Source organism: Lissotriton vulgaris, chromosome 8 (assembly GCF_964263255.1).
Source record: "Lissotriton vulgaris chromosome 8, aLisVul1.2, whole genome shotgun sequence".
Taxonomy (NCBI): domain Eukaryota; kingdom Metazoa; phylum Chordata; class Amphibia; order Caudata; family Salamandridae; genus Lissotriton; species Lissotriton vulgaris.
The window spans coordinates 1,166,822,077-1,166,848,153 of NC_141696.1; positions in this window are offsets into that span (position 1 = coordinate 1,166,822,077).

Here is a 26,077-nt window from a genome sequence, read left to right on the forward strand (position 1 = left end):
ATAGGCTTAATGTATTTCTCTCTAGCATTTCTAAATAATGGACAAAAAAAGAAAAAATGCAGAGAATCCTGATCTGAGAAGTCGTCACACTTGCAGGGGGGGTTCTCATGGGGCTTACACCATTTACTATATTCACCCAGCAAAAAGTGAGCCTGATTAAAGCAAAATTTAGTGAGAAGCCACCGGTGGAAAGGTTTATTTACTATCGCCAGGTATGGTTCGATAGCTAAAGATGTAATTGTCAGAAAATGTGATCTCACGGTTGGCTTCGTAATTTCGCATGATTCTCTTTCAGCTTCTCTTTTCTTTGTATATTCCAGTTTTGCCCAACTAATATCATCTTTTTTTAGGCCTTCAGGGTTAGTATATAGATCAGGGCGGCCCAAATATTCTGCTATTTTCTTAATGTATGAAAGCCACTCAATCTCTGCCACACGATCCCGCCCCATGCAGTCTTTAATAATCTTGTGATTGAGTGTTAAGTTAGGATTAAGCCAAGTTTTAATCCATGCCCTTAATGGTGCCAGAGACAACATATCTTCAATATAACCCACCCCTAGTTCCATATGTATTGAGAAAGCAGGTGTGGATTTTGGTAAGCCCAGAACGGATCGCAGAAATATATTCTCTGCTCTTTGAATGTGGGTTGTGTTCTTATATCCCCAAATAGAGGCTCCATATCGGGCTATTGCCAGGGTTTTAGCTTTATATATGGATAGTATAGCCTCTGGTGGTTTGCCGCCAAGGCGTTTGGCGAACCCCAATATAGCAGCAGATGATCGTTTTACTGCAGCGGTCTTGTTCTGGATTTGTGGTGCCCATGTCCCTTTCTCGTCGAACACCACTCCTAAGTATGTGAAGGTTTTAACTTTGGTAAGTGCGGCACCATTACAGGACAGGGTTCTGGTATTACTCTTGCAATTACCCACAGCCATGACATGTGATTTTCCTGCATTAATCACTAAATCCAGATCTTGCATAAAAGCCCCAAATGTATTAAGTAGGTGTTGAAGACCCCTAGGGGTCCTTGACATCAGTACCGTGTCGTCGGCATATAAATGTACCGGCGTCACGGAACCACCCATGCGGGGCACATCTGCAGAGGCAGTTTTTAGGGACTCGCCCAGTGAGTTAATATAAAGGGAGAAGAGCATAGGTGCCAAAATGCACCCTTGGCGCACTCCCCTTCCCGATTTAAAAAAAGCGGTACAGTTCCCTTCTTGAGACATGCGGATAGTTGCCCTTAAATCACTGTGGAGACGCGCCAAAAAATCCACAAGTGCTCGGTCCAGTCCCTTTTCAAGGAGTATTGTCCACAGCTTTGACCTATTAACTAGGTCAAAAGCTGTGGACAAGTCCATGAACGCCAAATACATCATCCTCCTTGATGCTACAGTATATTTGCTCAGTATAAGGTGTAAATTAAGGCATTGATCTTCTGTACCTCTGGCAGATCTAAAGCCATACTGAGCTTCACACAGGATGTTTTTATCAGTGGTCCAAGCTGAGATTCTTTCTAGTATTATTTTACCAAGGATTTTAAATGAAGAATCTAGCAAAGATATGGGTCTGTAGCATCTAGGGTCCCCCCTTTGACCCTTCTTAAATATGGGGATGATGACAGACTGTGACCAGGTAGTTGGGGGTCTTATCTTGTCTATACCAACTACATTGAAGACATTAGTAAGTACAACTGACCACATTGCTGAGTTTGTTTTGAACATATCGGCGGGTACGCCATCTGGCCCAGGGGCCTTCTGTGATGACATATCCTCAATTGCACTCTGTACCTCTTTAATGGTAAAACTTGGAAGGGGGTCTTGTGTATCAAACGGTGTTAGGGCTGATTGTCCTAGGTCTAGGTTGCTGCCATAGATTATTTGGAAATGGTCCAGCCATTCCTTCTCAGGAATATTTACCTCAAGTGGAGCATTTTCTTTCCCATTGAACAGAGGGGTATTAACAATGGTCCAGAATTTTGCGCTGTCCCTCAGAGTTGCTTTTTCATACAGATTCTCCCAAGCCTGTTTCTTAATTTCCCTTTTCCTCGTCAGGATATCATGATTATACTGCTTCCTAAGCCTAGCCACCTCCAATCTATCACGGGGTACCTTTTTCAATGCTTTATGGAGTTCTCGATGTGATTTGGAGCATGCGTTGTTAAACCACCCCTCTACCTTTTTCTCTCTGTTTGTGGACTTACATTTTAGGTCATCTGCCACCTGGCGACAGATGGCTTCAAAGGACCCAATGATATTCCCTTTGAATTTCAGTGGCTCCCTGCAGACATTAATGTCGCTGCCCACTTTCTCATTAAGGGAGTAAAGGAAATCCTCTGGAATAATTTTACTCCATTTCACCCGTCTCCCTTGATCCTTTGTAATGATATCGGCAGCGATATCTACTTCAGAGTTTTTGTTAAACAAAAATAAAATATTATCCTCCAAGTTCAACACAACTGGGTTGTGATCACTGTGTGTGGTGTGTATAGCATTATAAAAAATAACATTCTGCAACATAGCTGGTGAAATAAATATGTAATCAATGATGGTGTTACAATCCCTAGCTCTGTAGGTTGGGACCCTTTCATTACTATCAAAGAACTCTGGTTCATAAAGTTCATTTTCAAGGAGCAGATCTTCTAGAGCTGTCCCTTTAACAGAATGTTCAAAATGTGGGGGTTGAAACATATCTACATTCAGTGTATCTATTAAATGGCAGTTTTGTTGACATAAATGTACATTAAAATCTCCCAACAGTATAAAATATATCGGCGTGGTTTGACTCTCTTTAAAATTATACATGAACTCGTTCAGGGAATTGAGATTTTCGATGTCACCAGTACTTTGGGTAGCATTATAGAAATTAATATAAACACATTTAGATTTATTAATCAATGTGACTTCCAAAGCTAGAAAGTTTTGGGATAGCGTATTTAATACCTTCGCAGATCCATTCATTTTGACTGATAATAAAAACTGCAAACCTCCTTTGTTGCGACCAGAGTTTGAGGGTTGTGCAGCTAGGAAGTAGGATGTATACCCATCTAACCAAAAATCACAATCCATATCCCATGTCTCCTGCAGGGCTATCACATCATACTTTTTCAATATATTCAACCAATTTATATCATCCCTTTTCGAGCGGAGTCCTGCAATATTCCAGCTCATTAGGTTAGCAGTAAAACCCCTTACGTTTCTATTATTAGTTGTGGGCAATGGGTCACTGATGCTATCATAAGTAGCTAGTCAATCAATTTCCTCCAAATTAGATAGTGCCGAAAACCTGTTTGTTAGCTCCAGACCATTTCTTGATTCACATCCCTGTATTACATGGGTTTTAGGTAACATACCAGTTGTTTGGGTCGCCCAAGAGCTAATAGAGTGGGTTTTAGTTGGAAGAACATTGCGACTAGCCCTTTCAAGAAGCTTTTTTGGTGGTGCTGGTGGAGGGTAGAAGAAACCTAAGGGGACTGCTCTTATCCTATCCTCTCTGACCTCTGTTGCATCCCAAAATAGACGGGAGGCCTCATGGGGTCTGTTAAAATTAACAATTAGACAATCCCCAGAGAATTTTTTCTTAGTATATCCCACCCAATCCACACGTCTACCTGTCTGGATATAATCAGAGATATTGTTAGGGCCAGTACAGTTAGCATTGCACCATGTTTTTATATTGTGCAACTGAGAGTCATTAGACTCAGTTTCTCAGACGGCCCGCCCTCTGCCCGGGCTCCGCCCGGCGCCGCCCGCGCACGTCCGCGAGGCGGAGGGGGCTGTCGCCTTTTGTTGCGCCTCCTGGCGCTTGTGCAGGAAGTGGGCGGTGGGTTTCCCAAGGCACGCTGGGAGTTGTGGTCCGCTCCGCTCCGCGGCCGTGCGATGGCGCTGCACAGCGGCGGGGGCGGCCACAACGTCAGGGACCCAGTGGCGCTGAGCAGTGGTGGAGAAAACGACCCCTCCTGGAGCCGGTACGTGGCAACAATGACCCCCGCTCCTCTCCGGGTGCTGCCGCCTTTTGTTGCGCCTCCTGGCGCTTGTGCAGGAAGTGGGCGGTGGGTTTCCCAAGGCACGCTGGGAGTTGTGGTCCGCTCCGCTCCGCGGCCGTGCGATGGCGCTGCACAGCAGCGGGGGCGGCCACAACGTCAGGGACCCAGTGGCGCTGAGCAGTGGTGGAGAAAACGACCCCTCCTGGAGCCGGTACGTGGCAACAATGACCCCCGCTCCTCTCCGGGTGCTGCCGCCTTTTGTTGCGCCTCCTGGCGCTTGTGCAGGAAGTGGGCGGTGGGTTTCCCAAGGCACGCTGGGAGTTGTGGTCCGCTCCGCTCCGCGGCCGTGCGATGGCGCTGCACAGCGGCGGGGGCGGCCACAACGTCAGGGACCCAGTGGCGCTGAGCAGTGGTGGAGAAAACGACCCCTCCTGGAGCCGGTACGTGGCAACAATGACCTAGTTGTATTCATACACTGAACAAAGGTCAGGAAGCCACAGCTTCTGAACACTGCAAATGAAAACTCCAGTGCACCATGACAGGAGTACCTTTTGTAGGTCGAGCATTCGAGACCTCTTGTATATACTTTGGTATATACTTATAAGTGTATGTTCTTTGTGGGCTTTGGAGATCAGCCCTAGGACTTGTCTGCTTCTGCTAAGGGACTTTATTTTTTCTGTTCAACTGCTCCTACTTAACTGTCTTGATATAAGAAGACAAGCAGAGGTCAGTAAAATGCCAGAATTGCTTTCTGCTTCTTCAACTGCCTCTATTTAACTATCCTGATAGAACACAACCGGTAGAGGTCAGTAAAATACCAGAATTGCTTTCTGCTGAGGGACTTTCTTTTTTAAAAAAATGTCTGGCAACTGCCTCTATTTTACTTTCTTGATAGAAAACGACCAGCAGAGGTCAGTAAAATACCAGAATCACTTTAGCATTCTCTAGATTCCAGTCCATAGAAATTGTCTTCCACGAGCATCCTAGACAATAATATTTTTTTCAAATATTTTATTTTCAGTGATATGACCACCGAAAGCCCTGATTTTATTTTAAAAACAGAGCTTGGCACTACACCATTTCCAGCTGAAAGGCAATATTTCTCTCCATGTGTCCCCATACCTGCTGTGTCACACAGTTTGGTGCTTACGTTCCCTCCATGTTAAAGAACAGTAGATGGTTCAGCACCCATACTAATGTGCTGCGTGGCTAAATACATATAAGCTCCCAAAGGCAAGACCGATTGCATTGTAAATGCTTGTTATTTGAATTATCTTTATGATTGTTCCCTAATAACAGTATTTGCTTTATTCCAGAATATTCAATCTCTTTTTATAAGTCTGTGCCTTGAAGACAAAACAAACTGTGCCTGATTCCCCAAGGTAACTTACACTTTTGAGTAAGTTTACACTTTGAGTACCTTTACTCCACTTTTGTAGTAACTTAAAGTTCTGCAGTAACTTACACTTTTTGTAGTTACTGCAGGCGGCAAGGCTGCTCATCGGCACCCCCAGGACTCAGTCAGCCAGACCTGCCTTAAAGGCACTGCACTGGCTCCCAGTCCGGGAAAGGGTCAATTTTAAAGCTCTCTGTACAGCCCATAAAATCCTTCAAGGGAAGGGCCCTCCAATACTGAGGAATCTAGCGGTGCCCTATAAAGCGAACAGAACGCTGCGTTCCGATCAGAAACACCTTATCCTAGTCCCTAAAGTAAAGACGGCCCGTACTGGCGGGAGAAGATTTTCGGTCAACACAGCGATGCTGTGGAATTCGCTTCCTTTAAAATTGCGTGCTGAGACTTGCACATTGCGATTTCGTAAATGTCTCAAAACACATCTGTTTCCTGCTTGATTGCACTTAACTGGCCGTTTTACTATCTGATGGTGTCCGGATAAGCGCTGGGATGCCCGAGGGTAACTGCACGCTATATAAAATTTTAAATAATAATAATAATAATAATAGTTTGTACAACAATACACATGGCCAACCACTGATACTGCAACACCCTACCATAGAAAATCATGGAGTTAGGGATTTACTAGAAAGGTTTAAGTTACTACAAAAGTGTAGGTATTGGAAATGGACCTTTTTGTACAGTTACCCCGATCTTTTTGCCTTCCTCCTCCCTTTTTTCTGACCCTCTTTTTGTTGGCAATAGGACTCTGGGCACTTTACCACTGCTAACCAGTGCTAAAGTGCATGTGCTCTTTCCCCTAAACATGGTATGATTGGTTTACTCCTGTTTGGAGTATTTGATGTATTTGCACGACCCTTGTAAAGTGATATATCATATACCCAGGGCCTGTCAATTAAATGCAACTGGTGGGCCTGCAGCACTGATTGTACCATTCACAGACGTAGCCTTTCAAATCTGTCTTAGGGCTGCTACTGCAGGGCCTGTGTGTGCAGTTTACTGCCATTTTGGATTGCCATTTAAAACTACTTGCCAAACCCTAAACTCCCTTTTTATCACACATATGTCCCCCCTGATGTAGGCCCTAGGTAGCCTTATGGGCAGGATACAGTGTAAGTAAAAGGTAAGATATGTACTTTTATGTTTTCCATATCTGGTAGTGACAAACAGCCTATTTCATTTTTCACTGCTGTGAGGCCTGCTCCTCTCAGAAACCTACATTGGGAATTCCATTATATACTTTTAAGTGGTAATTCCTGATCAGAAAGGACCAGGGTTGACATGTTTGGCATGTTTAGAATGCTAGTGATATATTCTACTTACTGGTGCTTTATACGTTACTATTTTAGAAATTCCACTTTCAGAAATTGTGCATCTCTCTGTGCTTATAACTCTTTGTGCTTTGCAGCCTGTCCCCAATACACGTCTTTGTGTATCCTCTCCAGACAGCCACAAAACAGGTAGGGCTGGGTGTGACAGGGGATACATCTGCATTCATCTGCATACTGAAATTCTTCCTGGGCAGGGAGAGGTGGTCACACTTACATTTGAAAAGGTTGTATCCTGCTCTCACACTTATGGATGATTTACCCCTACTTGATAGTCTGGAGCCAGGGTTGGGTTGAAAGGGAAACGTGTGTGCTCCAGAGAGTTCCTTTGAAGTCACCCCCTACATCAAAGGCATTATTGGGTATAAGTACTGGGACTCTGACCCCATCTAATCAGACACTACATTGGACTTGTAACCAGACACTGCTGGTCCTACATCTGACCATTGCCTGGAGGACTGCTGTGCTGCTCAAAGGAGCTAACATTCTTGCTAACTTCTTTGCTGTGTTAGACTGCTTCCTGCTGTTTGCTGGGCTGCAGGAGGACTGCTATTCTGCAACTTGCCTGGATGTGCTGGCTTTTTGCTGGCTACCTGCTTCGGAGCCCCCAAGTGTTCTTCAATACTTGGCTTGCTTGTCCCTTGTTCTCTCAGAGTTTGAGGCCATCAACGTCTCTGCACCAGCATTATTGCTGTGAGACACTGAGTCTGACAAATTAAAACTTCAGACAACCCAGTGCGGTGGTCTGCTCAAGCACAGAGCTTCCAACTACCTGAAAGTGCAGCTGTTGCCTGATTTCCAGCATGTTGGAGGAGCACTGAGGAGGCTTTTGCTAGGACCGAGCATCCTGACTGGTGAAACCGGCACCCCAGCGCCGAAGATTGCCTTTTTTCCGATCCCTGGCATTCCTCTTGATGTGCTTGTACCGCACAGGCAGTGCGGACTGACCCGGCAGGCCACCTTCCCAGGGACACATCATCAAGGCATCTGGAGAATCCAGGATACGCCAGCTGATGTCATTGCTGCTTCTGCAGCTGTCATCCCTGGACCCAATCTCAAATCACAACTTGGCAGTGGTGATCATCAATAATGAGGTGGGTAATTCTTACCGCCTCAATAGAAATCCATTGTTCTGTGAGTTCGATCTCCTCGGTTAATACATTTGCTGCTCTAACCAAAAAGGAGTGTTTATTTATTATTTTGCCTCCCATGTCTGGGCATTTGTCCTTTTTCCTCCTCTTAGCTCTTCTCCGCACCACCTTCAGATCCTATACGTTAGAGGGGTGGCCCAGCCCAGCCTCCTCTGGGCTATGGCAGGCAGAGATGGACTTGCCATGCACAGTATGCGTGCATGCACAAATGTAACTTTCATGAGGATCACTGCTCCATCCTTTAGCGTTCTGGATATGAAACTTGCCCCAGAGGCCAGAATCCTAGATCTCATCAAACGCTGTAATCCGAGAAACCAGGGAGGTGCACGTTCAGGACGAGTGTCGCCTGAGTCCATGATGGTGCTCATAAACATTAGCTGGATTGTGCCAGGAGCTCAACGATGAGAGCATCCACTTGGAAACAGTGGAAAAAGAGCATGTTCACTGCAGGAAAAGCTGCGACCAGTTGCTTTGTGTCCTTTCTTTCTCTTTTTTTCTGGCAAAGAACGGAATCCACAATTGGAAAAAACAACAGATAATGGCCTGCCGCTCTTGGACACGGCCAAGTGGAAAAGCCAGGAACCAGCACCATGAAGCTCGCCGCAAGGACGCCAGAAGGAACCCAATCCATTAAATTTCTGCCATAATCAGGAGCCAGGTAGGGAGGCAGGAAAACTCCAGGCAGTCGTCGTGGTGAGTGATAGTTTAAAATGGCCACAGGGTGTTGCGTGTCTGTCAATAAGTCCACTCAAGTTTCCGGAGTGGAAATGGTGTTCCAGGCCTTAGTTCGACCTGGCCCCCAGACCCCTGCAGGCACGTGGGTAAGCATGCAGTGCACAAAGAAGATCGGGCCGGCAGGCAGCAGAGCAGTCGGCCCCAAGGGAGATAATTTACTACCTCTCCACTTCATCCGAAAACCACTCGAGGCTCAATGACTGGACCAGTAGATACATCACTCAATGAAATGTCCCCACTAGCCAGAAACCTGTCTCCCAGGGCCACCCACAATTGTACATCATTCTCTACTTTCTAATTCCTCCTACGTAGTTTCATATGAATCTGTTCAGCTAGTGCCCATTCCTCAATGTCCCTGGCCCATCTCTCAGGCTCCGGGGCTCGCTGACTCATCCATGATATGCCAACATTGTGGCGGGCGGGGACAAACGCGAGCTGTAGGTATTTGTATGCTATATTGCGTCCCTGGGGCCTGGCTATATTGCTCAAGAGGCACTTTTGCAGGGTGAGGGAACCCTGCAATGAGTTGGTGTGTACTAATTTTTCAACAACCTGCACCCAAAAATCCTGCACCGTCTGACACCTCAGGCCACGTGTCAGAAATCAGCCCCTGGGCTTCCACAACGAAGACAGGTGTCCGACTGGGCTAGGGATATTTTATTAAACTTCAGGGGGGGTCATGTAAGTGCTATGCAGGGAATTGTAGTGGACCAGCTTGAATCAAGCTTTGCTGGATACTGTTTTGGTGAGTGTATAAATACACAGCCAGTCCGTGTCGCACCCAGGTCAGGCCCCCATGTCATCCGAGCCAGTATCAGGCACCCTGCACCATCAGTCACCATTGCTTTTTATAACAAGGATAGTAAGTGCCAACCAGACTCTCCTGTCAATAGGATTCCCAACGTGCAGGAGGGCATCAGTGCCACCGGAAAGGTGGGCCAGGTATCCCAAGCCAACTCAGACAGACTTGCATAGTGCAAAAAAAACCAGGCCAAACCCAAACTCACCCTGTACATCCTCAAATGTAATAGAATGTTTATTGGGGTACAAGTCCCCAAGTGTTTCACATCCACCATCCTTCCAAGCCTGAGAGGTCATGTTGTTAGCTGTGCATCTGACCTGTGCAAGTATCCAGACCAGTAATTCCCTATGAAAGGGGGCCCAACAAAGTATAACCCTCACTAGCTTCTGCCAAGGAGAGTCGGGAGACACACCATCGCCCTCCATCAACAAAGCTGGGAGGTCCGCATCCTCTACCACACTTGCCCCACTCTCAAGCATAACAATAAAATTCCAACCAAGGCACTTCAAGTCCCCATTCTCATATCGGCAGTTCAGGGTGAACAATGCCACCCTACTGCGCCCCCCCGGCCCAGAGAAGCAAAATCAAAGTGGAGTCCAGCTTCCGAAACATCCCAGTGGGCAATGGACAAAGGGAACTCTGAACCACATATAGACACCACAGCAGAAGCACCATTTTAGATATCGCCACCTTGCCCATCAAAGACAGGGACAACTTCCAGAATGCGACCGATGTGCAAAACAAATCGATCACCCTGCCAATATTAAGATGAAGCTGCTTGTTCCATGAGTCTGCCACCATGATACCGAAGTAGAGAAAGTGGTACAATTACCACAGTAAACCAATATCAGGCAGCTGACACACCAGGGACCCAAACAGGGCAGCAACAGGGAGCAACAGGGACTTTCTGCAGTTAACACGCAGCCCTGAGACGGTCTCAAACTCATTCTGAAACAGGAGCAGGATCCCGAAAGACTCTTGAGGGGCCCTGAGGTAAAAAAGCGAAACATCTGCATAGAGTGATAAGACGTGCCATGTCTCCCCTAGCATGATGCTCCAATCATGCAACTTCAGCCATGCCCACACCGTAACAAGATCTATCGTAAGACTGAATAAAAGCGGGGACTGAAAACACCCCTGCCACTTCCCTTTGCCCAGATCCCACCTGTTGGGCCTGCAACAACCCACCTAAACCCTGGCACTTGGCTTGGTATAAAGCAGTTTAACCCAATCCCAAAACTAGGGGGTCAACCCCCATAATCCGTAAAACCCCCAAACAGTAACCCCAATCAAGCGTATCAAAAAGTTTCCCAAAATTGATTGAAACAAAAACCATTTCTTGACAGCTACCATCAACTTCACACATAATATGCATCAAACATCTAGGATTCATCCCTGTGCTGCAGCCAGGTATGAACTTGCATTGGTCTTAATGTACCACTCTTGACAGCACCTGATTCAGTCAGTTAGCTATAAGTTTGCAGAGGATCTTGACATCAGAATTAATCATAGTGAGAGGTCTGTATGCTGCTGTATCAACTCTATCCCCTACAGACTCAACACACATATCTCAACTTCCAGCATAGAGGGCGGCAACACCCCCTTCACTTTGTTCTCCAAGAAAACCTTCAAGAGACCCTGGATGACCTCTTCCGAAAATTCCTGGTAAAACTTCGCCAGGAACCCGCCCCCACCCAGAGCCTTAGAAGGCGGGAGCTCACAAAGGGCTCTGCGCAGTTCTTCAAGGTCGAGTGCAGCGTCCAGCTCTCTCTGTGTCAACTCTCCAATCCTTGGGAGCTCCAAATCTGGCAGGAACGCTTTATATCACGCGTGGGAGACCCTTGGCCTCCAGATGCCCCTTGAAGGTGTCCACTATATTCTAACCATATGTCACCACAGGTACCGCAGTGGTCACCAAATGTGTGAAAGGGGCATCATACCCTCTCTATGCAGGATCCAGGCCTGGTGCCTTCCCAGTTTACACCCTGCCCAGTGCAGCTATTGCCTGTATTGCCGCAGGGTGTACCAGCCAGTCCCATGTGTCTGCTATGCGCCGCCGCACATCTGTCTCCTCACCCCTTACACCTGGATCAGCCAGATCACATCACTTTAGCTGAGCCAGTTTCGATTCATATTCTAATAGATCCACCTGCAACTGGTGCCACGCCCTGCACGTCAACCCTAGGCATGCCCCACACATCACCACTTTCATCGTCTCCAATTCTGTGGCCCTGGTCGCCGTAGAACCCCAATTAGTCCCCATATACTCAGTCAGCACCTATGACAAAGCCTCCCACCCTACTACATCAGTCAAAACCTCTCCCAGGACACCCCACTGCAATATACAAGACACCAGAGAGTAGTCCGAGAGGAATCTAGCTAAATGTGTGACACGCTCTGTCACAGGCATCCCCCCCACCATTATCCCATTCAACCTATTGTAACTATTGTGTGTTGGAGAATAGCAGGTGTACATCTTCTGCTGTGGGTGAAGCGCCCTCCAAGCATCAACCAGCCCCAGATTGTCCAAAACCTCCCCAAGGGCCCTGGTCATTTGACGCTAAGTGCCCTCTCTAGGCGGGGATCTGCTGAGCGCCCCATCAGTGACAAAATTAAAATCACCCTGCTAGAGCAGGGGCTCGTCAGCCTCTTATGCCACTAAATCTTGAATCACTTGAAAAAAGCGAGGGTCATCCGCAAGGATCATCCACGTTAGGAGCATATGTGTTGAGCATTGATAGCTCCCTGCTATCTCAATTACTCAGTAGGAGGACATACCTCCCCTCCACATCAGCCTCAACATACGTAAGAGAAAATGGCTTGCCCGGAGCCACACAGATCAGGACCCCCTGAGCATAATTAGAGTAGGAGGCATGATAGAGCCAACCGCTCAATCCCAGCATCCTCCAAGTGCTTCTCCTGTTAGCAGGCTATGCTAATTGTATGGCATTTCAAATAGGATAATACCATATATCTCTTTATATAGGTCCCAGCCCTCAGGTGTTCCAGGTGATGATTCGATAACTACCTCCCATCATTTTGTACCAGATTCCCCCTGTCCCCTGCTAGCCTCCTCTGCATTACGATGATCCCACTTTGCTGCATGAAATATATTTAACAACAAACAATAAAAAACATAATGAAACATCCCCATTTACGGACAAAAATAGTTCAAGATAAGGTCTACGTAAGCCCATCCTATACAAGTGCCGAGACCCACACTTCATCTCACCCCATCCAACAGGGACAGACCCCACTCATCCTGTCTCCCAGCCCGTTCACTCTACACATCCATCTAGTGGAATTGAACTAACAGTATCCAGCACACAACTCAAATGTCTGGGATTAAACGCACAGTCCAAAACCCCCTGACCATAGCTAGCGACCACCCATCTGCCAAGAAACATCACACACACCACACAGGCTCACATTATGCCACTGGCCCAAATATGCCAAGAAGGCCAATGCACCAACCACAGTTATTTGGTAGCACTATACCAGGTCGAATATTGAAGTTCTGGCTGGCTGCAATGGAGCACAGGTCGGATACAGGGACCCGTTTTGTTCCAGTGGAGAGTTTACCTTCTACTTAGTCCAAGTCCACGTGAGGAGTATCAGCTGGAGCTTTGAGTTGGCAGAAGCCGTGAGAAGGTTGCTGTCAGAATGAAGGGCACTTCGCCGCTGGACCTTCACGTTGATGGTAGACTTGGGCAGTCATTGCTGACATGAAGAGCAGGTCGCTGCTGGAGCTTTGTGATTGTGGAAGACACAGGTTGTCTTGCTTAGCGATAAGAGTCAATAATCTCTCAATTTTCACCTGGAATTCAGTTCTTGCAGGTTGCAGGTTGGAGGAGTACACTCTAACACCTGCCAATGGTCCAGGACCTGGGGAAGAACCTCTTGGAGTCAGAACTCACTACAGCAGAGGCCAGCAGCATGATACAGGTCGGTCTAGTTGGTGCAAGGCAGTTGTACACATGTCCTACTTTTTAAATACCATGCACAGTAACCTATGAGCCTTAAGGGCCTTCTTTAGGGGTTTTTCATAAGTGATAAAAAGGAAGGAAGGTTTAGGCCTGACAAAATGTTTATTTTGCCAAATCAAGATCGCAGTTTAAAACTGCACTACAGGCTGCAGTATCAGACCCGAGGCCTGTTTTACTTTGCTACTATAGTGGGTGGCACAATTAGTGCTGCAGCTCACTTATAGCATTTAATTTACAGGCCCTGGATACATGTAGTACCATAATTAAATAATGGACCAATTCAGTGTTTACCAAGTTTACCATGTTTGAAAGGATTAGCAGGGGTAAAGTACCCAGAGTCCTAATGCCAACAAAGACGAGTTCAGCATAAATAATTAATACACTGAATGAGAAGGCATGTCTGGGATAGTGTTTTTAGTCTTTTGTTAGACCTGGCATATTTTGGTGTGTTTCCCCTGTCTTATTGCTTTCTGCCCTCCTGGTTTTATCTCTGTTTTTGCTGGTTTAACATCTCTGCACACTTTCTCACAGCTGATCAGTGTTAAAGTGCAAGTGCTCCTAAGGTAAATTGTTTGAAGGATTAGTCTTTCCGTAATTGGCTATTTTTTTACTGCTAAGTCCCTAGTACAGTACACTAGGTGTGGCCAGGGCCAGTAAATCAAATGCTACTATTGGGCCTGCAGTACTGGTTGTGCCATCCACAGAGGTAGCTATGTAAGTGTATCTCAGATCTGCCACTGCAGTGTCTGCATGCAGTTTCTAACTGCCATGTCGACCTGGCAAGTGCACCCACTTGCCAGACCCTAAACTTCCCTTTTCTTACATGTAAGGCACCCCTCAGGTAGGCCCAGTGTACCCCCATGGGGAAGTTGCAGTGTATGTGAAAGGTTTGACATTTACTGGTGTGTGTGTGACACATCCTGATCGTTTTTGCCTATTGAAAGGCTATCTGTCCCAAAGGAATAAATGGGAGTAGCTTTGTAACATCATACAAGCATAACTTTCCATTGGGACAATATAGGAGAATGGAGTTTAGTATGCCTGAACTCAAAATTTAAAAATACAGCTTTTAGTAAAGATGTTGTTTTAATTGTGTGGTTGAAAATGCCACTTTTAAAAAAAGTAGGCATTTTTTGCTTAACCATCCTGTTTGCCTCTACTGGGTAGGGGATTGACTGTCTGGCTTTGGAGTGACAGAGGCTGGGGATGTGCATTCACTGTAGACAGCCACTGGGAAGTAGAGGAGTGTTCTGCCTTTCCTGGATGAGTCAGGGCTGGGCTGAATAGAACTGGGCTACATGTAGAGTATTGGGAGGAGATTTCCTTGCACCCGAATAGGCCTGGTCTGTATTACACAATGCTGTCTCCACCTCCCGCCAAGAAGCTGGGCCAGAGAGAACAGAACTGTTTTTGACTAAGCACAGAGACTCTCTACCAGGTTCCAGGAAATCCTTGGAACACCAATTTCTGGCCATGCGCCCTGGGCTGCCCACCATCCCGTCAACTCTGTGAAGAGCCTAGGAGTTACCATCAGCAATGACCTCTCAATGAGGGCCCAAATTAAATCAGTGGGCTCGGTTTGCTTTTTCCATTTACGTCGCATTAGGAAAATCAGCAGATTCCTTTCTCATGACGCCCTCGTCCAAGTCACTCTGGGATTGGTCATATCCCGGATTGACTATGCGAACGCATTGTACGCCGGAATACCCGCTTACCAATCTCATCAACTCCAACTTATTCAGAATCAAGCAGCTAGACTCATTCATGGCCAGCCAAAGTCTAGTCATACTAAACCTCTCCTTAAGAGCCTCCACTGGCTCCCTGTGGCTCAAGGTAGCCTTTTTAAACTGGGCTGCTTGACTCACAAGGCCCTCTCCCTTCAAGGCCAGGCCTTTATTGCCTCTCGAATCCACCGTTATGTCCCTTCCCGGGTCTTACGTTCTTCATGCTCAAACCTTTTGTCTACATGTACCTTTAGACCTAAGAAGCATGGTGGCCTGAGATTTTCCTCACAAGCCCCACTCCTTTGGAACTCACTTCCCCCAGATCTCCATCTAATCTCCTCCTATCCTCAATTGAGGAGGTCGCTTAAGACCTGGCTCTTCTCTCAAGCATACAATTAACCAACCTCACCATGCTGCTGCGTTCTCAGTCTGTCCTCATAAGCGCCAAGAAACCGCTGGTGTACGTGCGCTATATCAATTATTTTTATCATATCATATCATGAGAATAAAGTGAAATGTGGTATATATATTGGAGCCCAGACCCTAGAATTTTAGAACGCTTTTGGACTCAGAAACATGCCAAGAAGAAGAAGAAGAGCTTGAGGAGCTATGAAGAGGAACTACCACTTTGCTGTGTGCTTTGCTGTGTTTGCCTGCAGTGGTTGCTTCTGTCTTGGGCAGCGAAAGGACTAAACTTTCTGCACCTTCTTTGTTTGAGTTTCTCCAAGGGCTTGAGGTAGAGCCTGTCCCCTGTTCAAGAAGTCTCATGAAAAGCAAATATTTTAAATTCATCTGCTACCAGCACTGGGAACTGTGTGTTTTGTGCTCTAGCAGAAAAAAAAGCATCCTGACGCCGTCAATGACACCGTAGCCTGCCCGCGACGCCATGATCAACCAGAACGGTTTGGAATTGTTGCTCACAACGCTGTGATAGAGCTATTGACTTCAAGAAACTGTATTTTAAGTATATTTGTGATTTTTGCGATTCCTGAGAACTGTATGGTGGATTTTTTATAATTTTTAGTCTTGTTTGCACAAATAAAATATTGGTTATTTTTCTAAAACTGGTGTGGTGTCCTTTTGTAGTATTTTCACTGTATTACTGATGGTTATCTGCAAATGAGGTAAGCCTGATTGCGCGTGGCAAGCTACCAAGGGGGTGAGCAAGGGTTATTTTAGGAGTGTAACCCCCTTATACTGACTAGGAAGAAGGGACCCTACTTGGACAGGATAACAACCTGCCAACTAAAGACCCCCATTTCTAACATCTTTGTTATAATATATTCATAGATTTCCCATGTATGAAATGTTGTTTGCTTGAAGAACATGATAACATTTTAAATATTCTGTGACGTTCTTATATATGTATAGATTACATTTTTACATGGGGTGATTATCATAGTACACGTAGATAGATATTGGCATTACAGTAATTAGCAGGATTAAATATATAATTGCAAAGTTATGATTAGACAAGTATTGATACTGACTATATATGTATTTATTTTGTTCACACGTTGGCATCAAAACTAATTATAACACAGTGAAGTAATAAGAGGAAGCAAACAATTAGAAACTGTTAGATCTGGTGGTCTCTAGTTGGCAGAGGTAAGTACCAATGTCCAAATAGGGACCCTTGCTTCTAGTCAGAGTAAGGGGGATAAACTCTTTAGATAACCCCTGCTCACCCCCTTGGTAGCTTGGCACGAGCAGACAGGCTTATCAAAGGCAATGTGTAAAGTATTTGTACCAACACTCACAGTAACACAGTGAAAACACCACAAATAAACGCCACACCAGTTTAGAAAAATAAAGTTATTTAATCTAAACTACACAAAACCAAAACGACAAAAAAATCCAACATACACAGTTCAAGAATATGATTTTAAAAGAGTTCTAGGGTTTGCGTCAAAATAATCCAAAGTTGCGTCACATTTAGCCAAAAGTACCTTTAGATGCGACAAAAGTTCCAAGTGAAAGCTGCAGCGTTGAAAAACAAGTGATGCGTCACTCCTGAGACCCTGGGGAGGCGATGCAACAGCCCCGCTGGACGCAGCGGGCGTGTTGTGATGAATCTGGTCTGTTTGGGGAGGGAGGCGATACCTTGTATAGATTCCGGTGTGCAGGTTCCGTAGGAAGCGTCTCGCAAAGGCATGATGCGACGATCTTCATGACGGCGACGATCTCAGGTGCGGCGGTGATGCGTAGCATCGATCTTCTCCTCTCGATGCGATGTGATGGCTCTGCGACGATACTTGCAGCGACGTGATGCGGTCCGCAAGCAAGCGGTGCGGCAATCTCACCTAGCAACGATAGGCTCTGCGACGATTCTCGCAGCAATGGTAATCTTCCCGCACCGGAGTGATACGTTCCGCAAGCGAAGGATGCATCGGTTCTTGCAGCGGCAACAGGCGCTGCGACGATCTTCGCGGCGGCGGGAATTTCCTCGCACTGTCGGTGATGCGCTCCGCAAGCGAGTGATTCAGAAAAGGGGGTGGCGATGGACAGAGTATCTGAATTAAGCAGAACACTCCTACCCAGTCCAAAGATCAGGGCTTGATCCATCACCGTTTTTTAGCTCACTGCACCATCCCAGCTCAGAACCTGGCTACATGCAAATTAGTCTGTCCCTGGCCCAGTGCATCATGGGAACAGGGCAGACCAAACTACCAAGCAAATTCTTATACTGGGAAGGAAACAAGCTTCCGGGGACCGGTTTCTGGCATTTCAGCCGTCTTCGGCCCGGCTTGCTTGAATCCTGATGGTGCAGTGAGCAAGGGACTCACATCTGAGTATACCCTTCCACGCTTATGGTGGACAAAACGATTCAGAAAAGGGGGTGGCGATGGACAGAGTATCTGAATTAAGCAGAACACTCCTACCCAGTCCAAAGATCAGGGCTTGATCCATCACCGTTTTTTAGCTCACTGCACCATCCCAGCTCAGAACCTGGCTACATGCAAATTAGTCTGTCCCTGGCCCAGTGCATCATGGGAACAGGGCAGACCAAACTACCAAGCCAATTCTTATACTGGGAAGGAAACAAGCTTCCGGGGACCGGTTTCTGGCATTTCAGCCGTCTTCGGCCCGGCTTGCTTGAATCCTGATGGTGCAGTGAGCAAGGGACTCACATCTGAGTATACCCTTCCACGCTTATGGTGGACAAAACGATTCAGAAAAGGGAGTGGCGATGGACAGAGTATCTGAATTAAGCAGAACACTCCTACCCAGTCCAAAGATCAGGGCTTGATCCATCACCGTTTTTTAGCTCACTGCACCATCCCAGCTCAGAACCTGGCTACATGCAAATTAGTCTGTCCCTGGCCCAGTGCATCATGGGAACAGGGCAGACCAAACTACCAAGCCAATTCTTATACTGGGAAGGAAACAAGCTTCCGGGGACCGGTTTCTGGCATTTCAGCCATCTTCGGCCCGGCTTGCTTGAATCCTGATGGTGCAATGAGCAAGGGACTCACATCTGAGTATACCCTTCCACGCTTATGGTGGACAAAAATGATTCAGAAAAGGGGGTGGTGATGAACAGAGTGTCTGAATTAAGCAGACCACTCTTACCCAGTCCAAAGATCAGGGCTTGATCCATCACCGTTTTTTAGCTCACTGCACCATCCCAGCTCAGAGCTTGGCTATATGCAAATTAGTCTGACCCTGGCCCAGTGCATCATGGGAATATGTTTGTAAAAAACCTGGTCACTGGAAGAATGATCCCAGTTACCCTAGGGTTGGCAATAAAGAGAATGTTCCTCCTAGCACTACTACCACTCCTCCTGGTACTACAAATTGTTATCCCCCAGTTGTTAGTAGAGCACCCAAAAACCTAGGTGCTTTTTCTTGGGGAACAGAGGTAGGCCCTGAATTAGAGAGGTCCCCTTCACAGGCCTCCTCAGTCTTTGATGGTGGTATGGGATTTGCGTGAACATTTTCAGATTGTCTTAGTTTCTCCTTGTCCAACTTCCCAAACAACAGGTCCAACTTCCAGATGCACCACAACTGGACCAAGCACTCTAGGAAGGACAGAACTCTCTCAGGTAGAGTTCAGAGGGGAAGCTGGGGGTGAAGTTCTTTTGTTCCTGGGACTTCTTAACATGGAGCCAGCTCTACTCAGGCCCTTGGAGATCTCTACAAGCAAGGGGACATAGCACAAAGCAAAGTCCTTCCCCTCCCCTTGGCAGCAAAGCAATTGCAGGTCAGCCCACAAGTACACAGCATGACTGTCCTTCCTCTTCAGTCTTCCAGCTTTCTCCTTGGCAGAGGTTCCTTCTTGATTCCAGGATGATCTAATTTACTGTAGTCTGGGTTCCTGTACTTATACCCCAAAAAGTATTTGTTCCCTTTGTGCAGGAGGGCTCTGATCCCGGTCTGACCCAGTTCTGGGTGTTCCTTGAGCACGTTGTTTTCCTGGCTTCTCCTTTCCTTTCAGAGAGAGGAGCAGGATCGTCAGCCACCCAGCAGGAGGTGGAGCCAGTATTGTGGAAGGCAGGCACATCCCTATTCAGGCCCAGGTGCTATCCCCTCCCACCACTCTAGATTCAGATGGAGCTATTCAGCCCAGGGATGGCCCACTCAGCCTCTGGGAGCCACCCAGCCCCTGTCACTCACAAACCAGACAGTCAATTCACAAACATTTTCAAGGCACATAGAAAGGTCAGACAGGAGAACAGCCCCTTTCTAAAAGTGCTGTTCTCAAACACAGGATTTAAAAAACACCTTTCCTAAAAGATGTGTTATTAAACTGTGAGTTCAGGGATACCAGCCTTTCATGTCCTATCTTGCTCCTATGGGAAGATATGCAGGAGTCAACCACTGTACACAGCATTCCCCATTATAGCCTATGGGCAAGATACCTTACAATAGTGAAAAACGAAAATGGCTGTAATTCACTACCAGAGCATGTCACCCACACGAGTACATGCTCTACCTTTCACATACACTGCACCCTGCCCAGGGGGGTACCTTGTGCCTTCCATTAGGGTGTCCAATGTGTACAGAAAGGGAAGGGTTAGGCCTGGTCAGTAGGGGCACTGGCCAGGTTGACATGGCAGTCCACAGACTGCACACAGGCCCTGCAGTGGCAGGCCTGAGGCACCATTTTAGGGCTACTCATGTGGGTGGCACAATCAGTGCTGCAGGCCAACTAGTAGCATTTGGATCACCTGCCCTGGCACACTTAGTGCACTTTACTACGGACTTCCTGGTAACACAAATATGCCAATCATGGATAACCAATCACAATAACAATTTACCTACGGAGCACTTGCACTTTGACACTGATCAGCAGTGGCAAAGTGCCCAAAGCATCTGAACGAGCAAAAATGAAATCCAGTACAGCGTCAAAAATACAGGAGGTAGAGGCAAAAAGACAGAGGAAACCACGCCAAGGATGCCAGGTCTAACAGAAACCCTCTACAATGGTACACTAGACTTGGGGCCAGATTTAGAGCTTGGTGAACGAAATACAGTGTCAGGGTGGCAGAGAACACTACATCTGCCACCCTCAAGGACTACTGTCTTCAAAACGTAGGGCCTTATTTTGGGCTTTTGCCGCAGGGCAGTGCCGCAGGCCTCCCTGCTGCACTGCCCAGGAGCAAAAGGAAAGGGCAGGAATATGGTGCATTCCTGTCCTTTTCCCCTGCGCCGGCGCTCAATGGGCTGCGGTGCGCCAAAACAGGCACCTTTGCACCATGGTGCAAGGGTGCCTGCATTGCGGGAGTGATTGATTTTGTGGAGGTAGGGACACCTTCAGGTGCTTTCCTTTTTCTATGCAGCACACATGGAAAAATGTAAGCACAAGGAGAAATGTTTTTATTTCTCTTTATTGCAGCTCCCTAACACCACCCCTGGGGTGGCGTTAAGTTCTGACGCATTCCCAGGTTTACGATTGATCATAAATCTGGGAATGTGTCAGGTTCCATGGGTGTTACGTGGGAACACACACACTCGTGGGACGCCCCTTTCACACAGTTTTTGGCCTGAAAGGAACACATATTTATAATTTAAAAAAACACGTGGACACGTCCCTAGAGGGTTATAGTCATTGTTAGTGACCTGTACCCTCATAGGGGAGAGTGCAGACAACCAGTGGTTGTTTTAGAAGACCCGTCACCCACCTACCTAGTAAATGGCGTGCTTCATCACCGGGATCCCAGCTGGACGGCCGAATGCAATCCAGCTGTGCTTCAACGCCTGAGTTACAGTGGAGCAGGTTTTTGTGATAATGTGAAGTGCTATGTGAAATGTGAATAAATGATAAAAATGTTGCTAAGAAATGCCCTTGTAATACGTTTTAATAAAAGGGTCTTAGGACATGATTAAAAACACAGTCGGAATATTTTTGAGGTGAAAAGATGTGCTTCAATATCCCTACAAAGTGCAGGTCAACTAGTTTCAGCCTTCTGCGTTATTCATAAGGCTTTCTTCAGGACCAAGAGTGTGGCCAAAAACTGTGCGGCCACTCCAGGTGTACTTATCAGCGCACGTCCTATAGTGCACTGTGAGTGTGGTGGCATCGTTTACTTACAGATCCTTCGCGTGAGTATCTTTAAAGGAAAAAAATAATGGACACACAGAATTGTTGACATGTTGCTCATTTCATGCATGCCTAGTACTACTGTGCTCCTCCATGTGCAACGTTGCCTTGTACATTATAAGGCTGTGAACTAGAAACATCATGCATGTGAATGGATGTGGGCATGCATGATGACTATTTAGTGGTTGTCCATGCGTGGCTACAATGTGTCGCAAGAGCACACACTAAAGATTTTTTCATGAACCTAGTGTGGTCACAATGATGCTGTAATACAGTAAGTGACGCAATACAGGTAAGCCGCACCTATAGGTGATGGTATCCAGGTATAGCGGTAAAGTGTTGTATTAAAGTACACATGGTTGCCGGAATTTAAAATTACTTGCTTATCTGGTAACATTAATGTGTGTGGTGTGATTAAAAACCTGGAAATGCATAGTGACATGGCAAAAATTATGCACACAAGACAGACTGACGGACATAACATAAATGTGGATCACTTTAACTCAGCGTTATGCGGACCAACTGATCCTGTGACAAACAGGAGCTTCCTGTAATGAGACACTAGGGGAAGTGGATGTATACGATAAAGAGCGCATATGGGGCACATGCGCTTGAGACATACTGGTTTGCTTGCAGCCTCTACTCACTTCGTCTAGGATAGCATCCACCATGACCTACGGTGTGGACAGGATCCCGGTGGTGTGGCGTGCCCGCCGTTTAGACAAGGAAGTCGTTTCCTGAAGGGGGTGTGGCCACGTCGTTAGGTGTGCAGCCACGTCATTAGGCATGCGTCATGGTGTCCGGAAAGGCTACAACAGTGAACCACATGGACGTGGTTTCCGCGACTGTACACTTCCGCATAGGGGTGAATGGAAAAAGCCTCATTAGCGCAAGTAGATCTTTTTGAAATGTGTCTTTGTGGTGAGGATTCCTCTCTGTGCCGCTATATCAAGATCCAAGAAAGTGATGCTTTCTCGACTGATTGTGTGAGTGAACCTCAGTTTAGGGTCTTGAGTGTTAATCCAAATCAAGAATTCTTCTAGTCTGTTTTTGGTGCTTTCCCATATGAGGATGACATCATCTATGTATCTTTTGTAGAATGTTATCTCTTTTAAGAATGGTGCAGTTGGGTTCAGAATATATGTTTTTTCAAAATTGTACACATATAGTCCGGCTACACGAGGAGCAAATGTGCTGCCCATTGAAGTGCTGTATGTTTGTAAAAACAGTTTACCTTCATATTAAAAAAAATTGTCTTTCAAGCCTATTTCTGCACATTGTAGGACGAACGATTTTGGTGTCCTGTAATTCCACTCGGTGTCGTCTAGGGATGGGCTAAGGAACTCTAGTGTGTCATTTTGTGGCAGACTTGTATACAAGCTTTCAATATCTTTACTTACCAGGATGGAGATAGTTGGATTGAAACTTAAGTTGTTGAGGTGACACAGTAGATCTTTTGTATCCTTTAGGTAGGTAGGAGTTGCCTGTACCAGTGGTTGCAGAAAGAAATCACAATAGCGGGAGAGAGATTCTAGTAGAGAACCGATTTCGGACACAATTGGTTGTCCTGGTGGTGGAATTTTGGGGCATATTATCAAGGACAGGCGATACATTATCGCCGCTGTTATCGGCAGGAAACTGCCGATAAAGCGGCGATAATGGCTTTGATAATATGCTCTATAAATTCCAATCGAAGCCCAAGTTAGATGTGAACACATCTAACATAGGCTTCGATTGGAATTCATAGAGCATATTATTAAGGCCATTATCGCCGCTTTATCTGCAGTTTCCTGCCGATAAAAGCGGCGATAATGTATCGCCTGTCCTTGATAATATGCCCCTTTGTTTTTGTGAATCTTTGGGATTGTATAGAAAACAGACTATAAGAATTCTTGATTTGGATTAACACTCAAGACCCTAATCTGAAGTACACTCACACAACCAGCCGAGAAAGCATCACTTTCTTAGATCTTAGATCTTGATATAGAGGCACAGAGAGGAATCCTCACCACAAAGACACATTTCAAGCCTACAGCGATAATTTCATTGTTACGCTTTGAAAGTTTCCAACCCAGGCCATTAAGGGAAAACTTGCCCTATGATCAATACCTCAGATTCAGACACAACTGCAGTGAGATCAAGGACTTCAAAAACAGTCTAACTCACTGACTGAAAAACTAAGACCAGAGGCTATCCTGACAAGGTAATCAACAAAGCACAAAAAAGAGCACAGAACCAGAATCGTGACAGCCAACTGGAAAAATTTGAAAAAACTGCACCGGTAATTCCATTCACCTGCGTAACCACTCATAACTCTATTTCAAAAAAAGTGACCAAAATCATTCAAAGCAACTGGAAAATTGTAAAATCAGGCAAACTGTAAAAGGAGAAGCCATTATTTTCCTACAAAAGAGCACAAAACCTGCGAGACAGCCTGGTGTCCACATGCGCCAAGCAACATATTAGTACTAACAATACGGTCTTGAATGCGTGGGGTCTACTAAATGTAACTGGTCACTTCCCCTGCGGCAACTGCAGTGTGTGCCACCTCACCATAGCCACAAAAATGCTAAATCTAGAAATGGGCAAAACATGGCACATCAAAAGACATACAAACTGTAACTCATCAAATGTGGTATACTTAATCACAAGCCCATGTGGACTCTGATATGTGGGTATGACTAGCCGAAAGAAAAAGACCAGGATTTGCTAACATAGGTGCAACATTCGCTGTAAGAGAAACACCACAAAAATTACTGATCAGTTCCCAACATCAGGCCACATGACCTGGGTGGTTATTGAGCAACTAGATACAAACACAACCAATTCGCAAAAACTACTCCTAGAAAAAGAGCAACAGTGGGTATGCAGACTATCTACCAATGTAATAGGGCTTAATGACAACGTCCCATGGAACGCCCTACAGAGAACATAAAACCACTAATGACTGAATAAGTACAGAGTAAAGTGTCACCATATACTACCAGAAGGCCAACTATCTGTTCGACCTGAGATGCTTCTTTATTAGTAACATTGACCGCAGATATATATGAGTGTTGCATTCGCATTATAATGATTAATCCACCTCCAATGCTCCCATTCAGGAACTCCCACCTTATTTGTAACAAGTATGTTATGAGCGTTTCATTGCTTATCCGCCCTTGAGGATTCAAAAAGATCTACTCGCTCTAATGAGGCTTTTTACATTCACCCCTATGCGGAAGTGTACCTTCACAGAAACCACGTCCATGTGGTTCACCGTTCGAATCTTTCTGGATACCATGATTCATGCCTAATTACGTGGCCGCACGCCTAACGATGTGGCCACACACCCTTCAGGAAACAACTTCCTTGTCTAAACACCTGGCACGCCACACCGGCAGGATCCTGTCCACACCGAAGGTCATAGCGAATGCTATCCTAGACGAAGTAAGTAGAGACGGCAAGCAGTCCAGTATGTCTTAAGCCCTTTTCTCCCATATGCGCTCTTTATCCTATACATCCACTTCCCCTAGGGTCTCATAACAGGAAGCTCCTCTTTGTGACAGGATCAGTTGGTCCGCATAACGCTGAGTTAAAATAAGCCGCATTTATGTTATGTCCGTCCGTCTGTCTTGTGTGCTTAATTTTTGCCATGTCACTGTGCATTTCCATGTTTTTAATCACACCACGCGCATTAATGTCCCAAAAAAGACTCAACAGACATCTTCCCCCTGTGGGAGGGTCATTGCGGGTGATTTCCCCCCCCCCGCCCACCCCCTAGGGCCAGACATGGGTTTCCCCTCAATTTGCCTCTGAGGGGGGGCAGAAAGTCCACTGTACACCAGTTAATTAAAAATGGCACCAAAACACACAAAAAATATGGTGTAGCATACCCCAGTATCAAGCCCCAGAATGGACAGAAGTGTTTTTCTGTGATACCAGAGGCAGGCCTAAGTCTCTATGCACTGGTCAAATGTGGATACAACACAAAGTCAGAACACCAGTTTCAGATGCAGTCAGGTAATCACGGCAGGGTCACACCTCCATTCACCATGCATGTTACCTTCCCATTCCAACAGATGCATTTATAGATCCCACATGTTGACCACGATCACTACTGCATCCACCAACGAATCCCAACCACCACTTGACCCACAGCCCTCTGCACATATATGGGACCATGTCAACCTCTGCCAGACATCCGCATAGACTTCCTTTTGGAGACTTCTGGAGGATCTTTTGCAATGCAACCATTGAGGATTAAAGTGTTGTTGTGTTTTTGCCTGCAACATGCAGCAGTGCTCTAGTTGGTGTTGTCTTGTTGCCTTGTTTCGGTGCATTTGTGTTACCACTACACCATTTATATTTGTTAACTCGGTATAACTATTTTATCACATATGGCCTGATGCCGGACTCTGTGCATTAG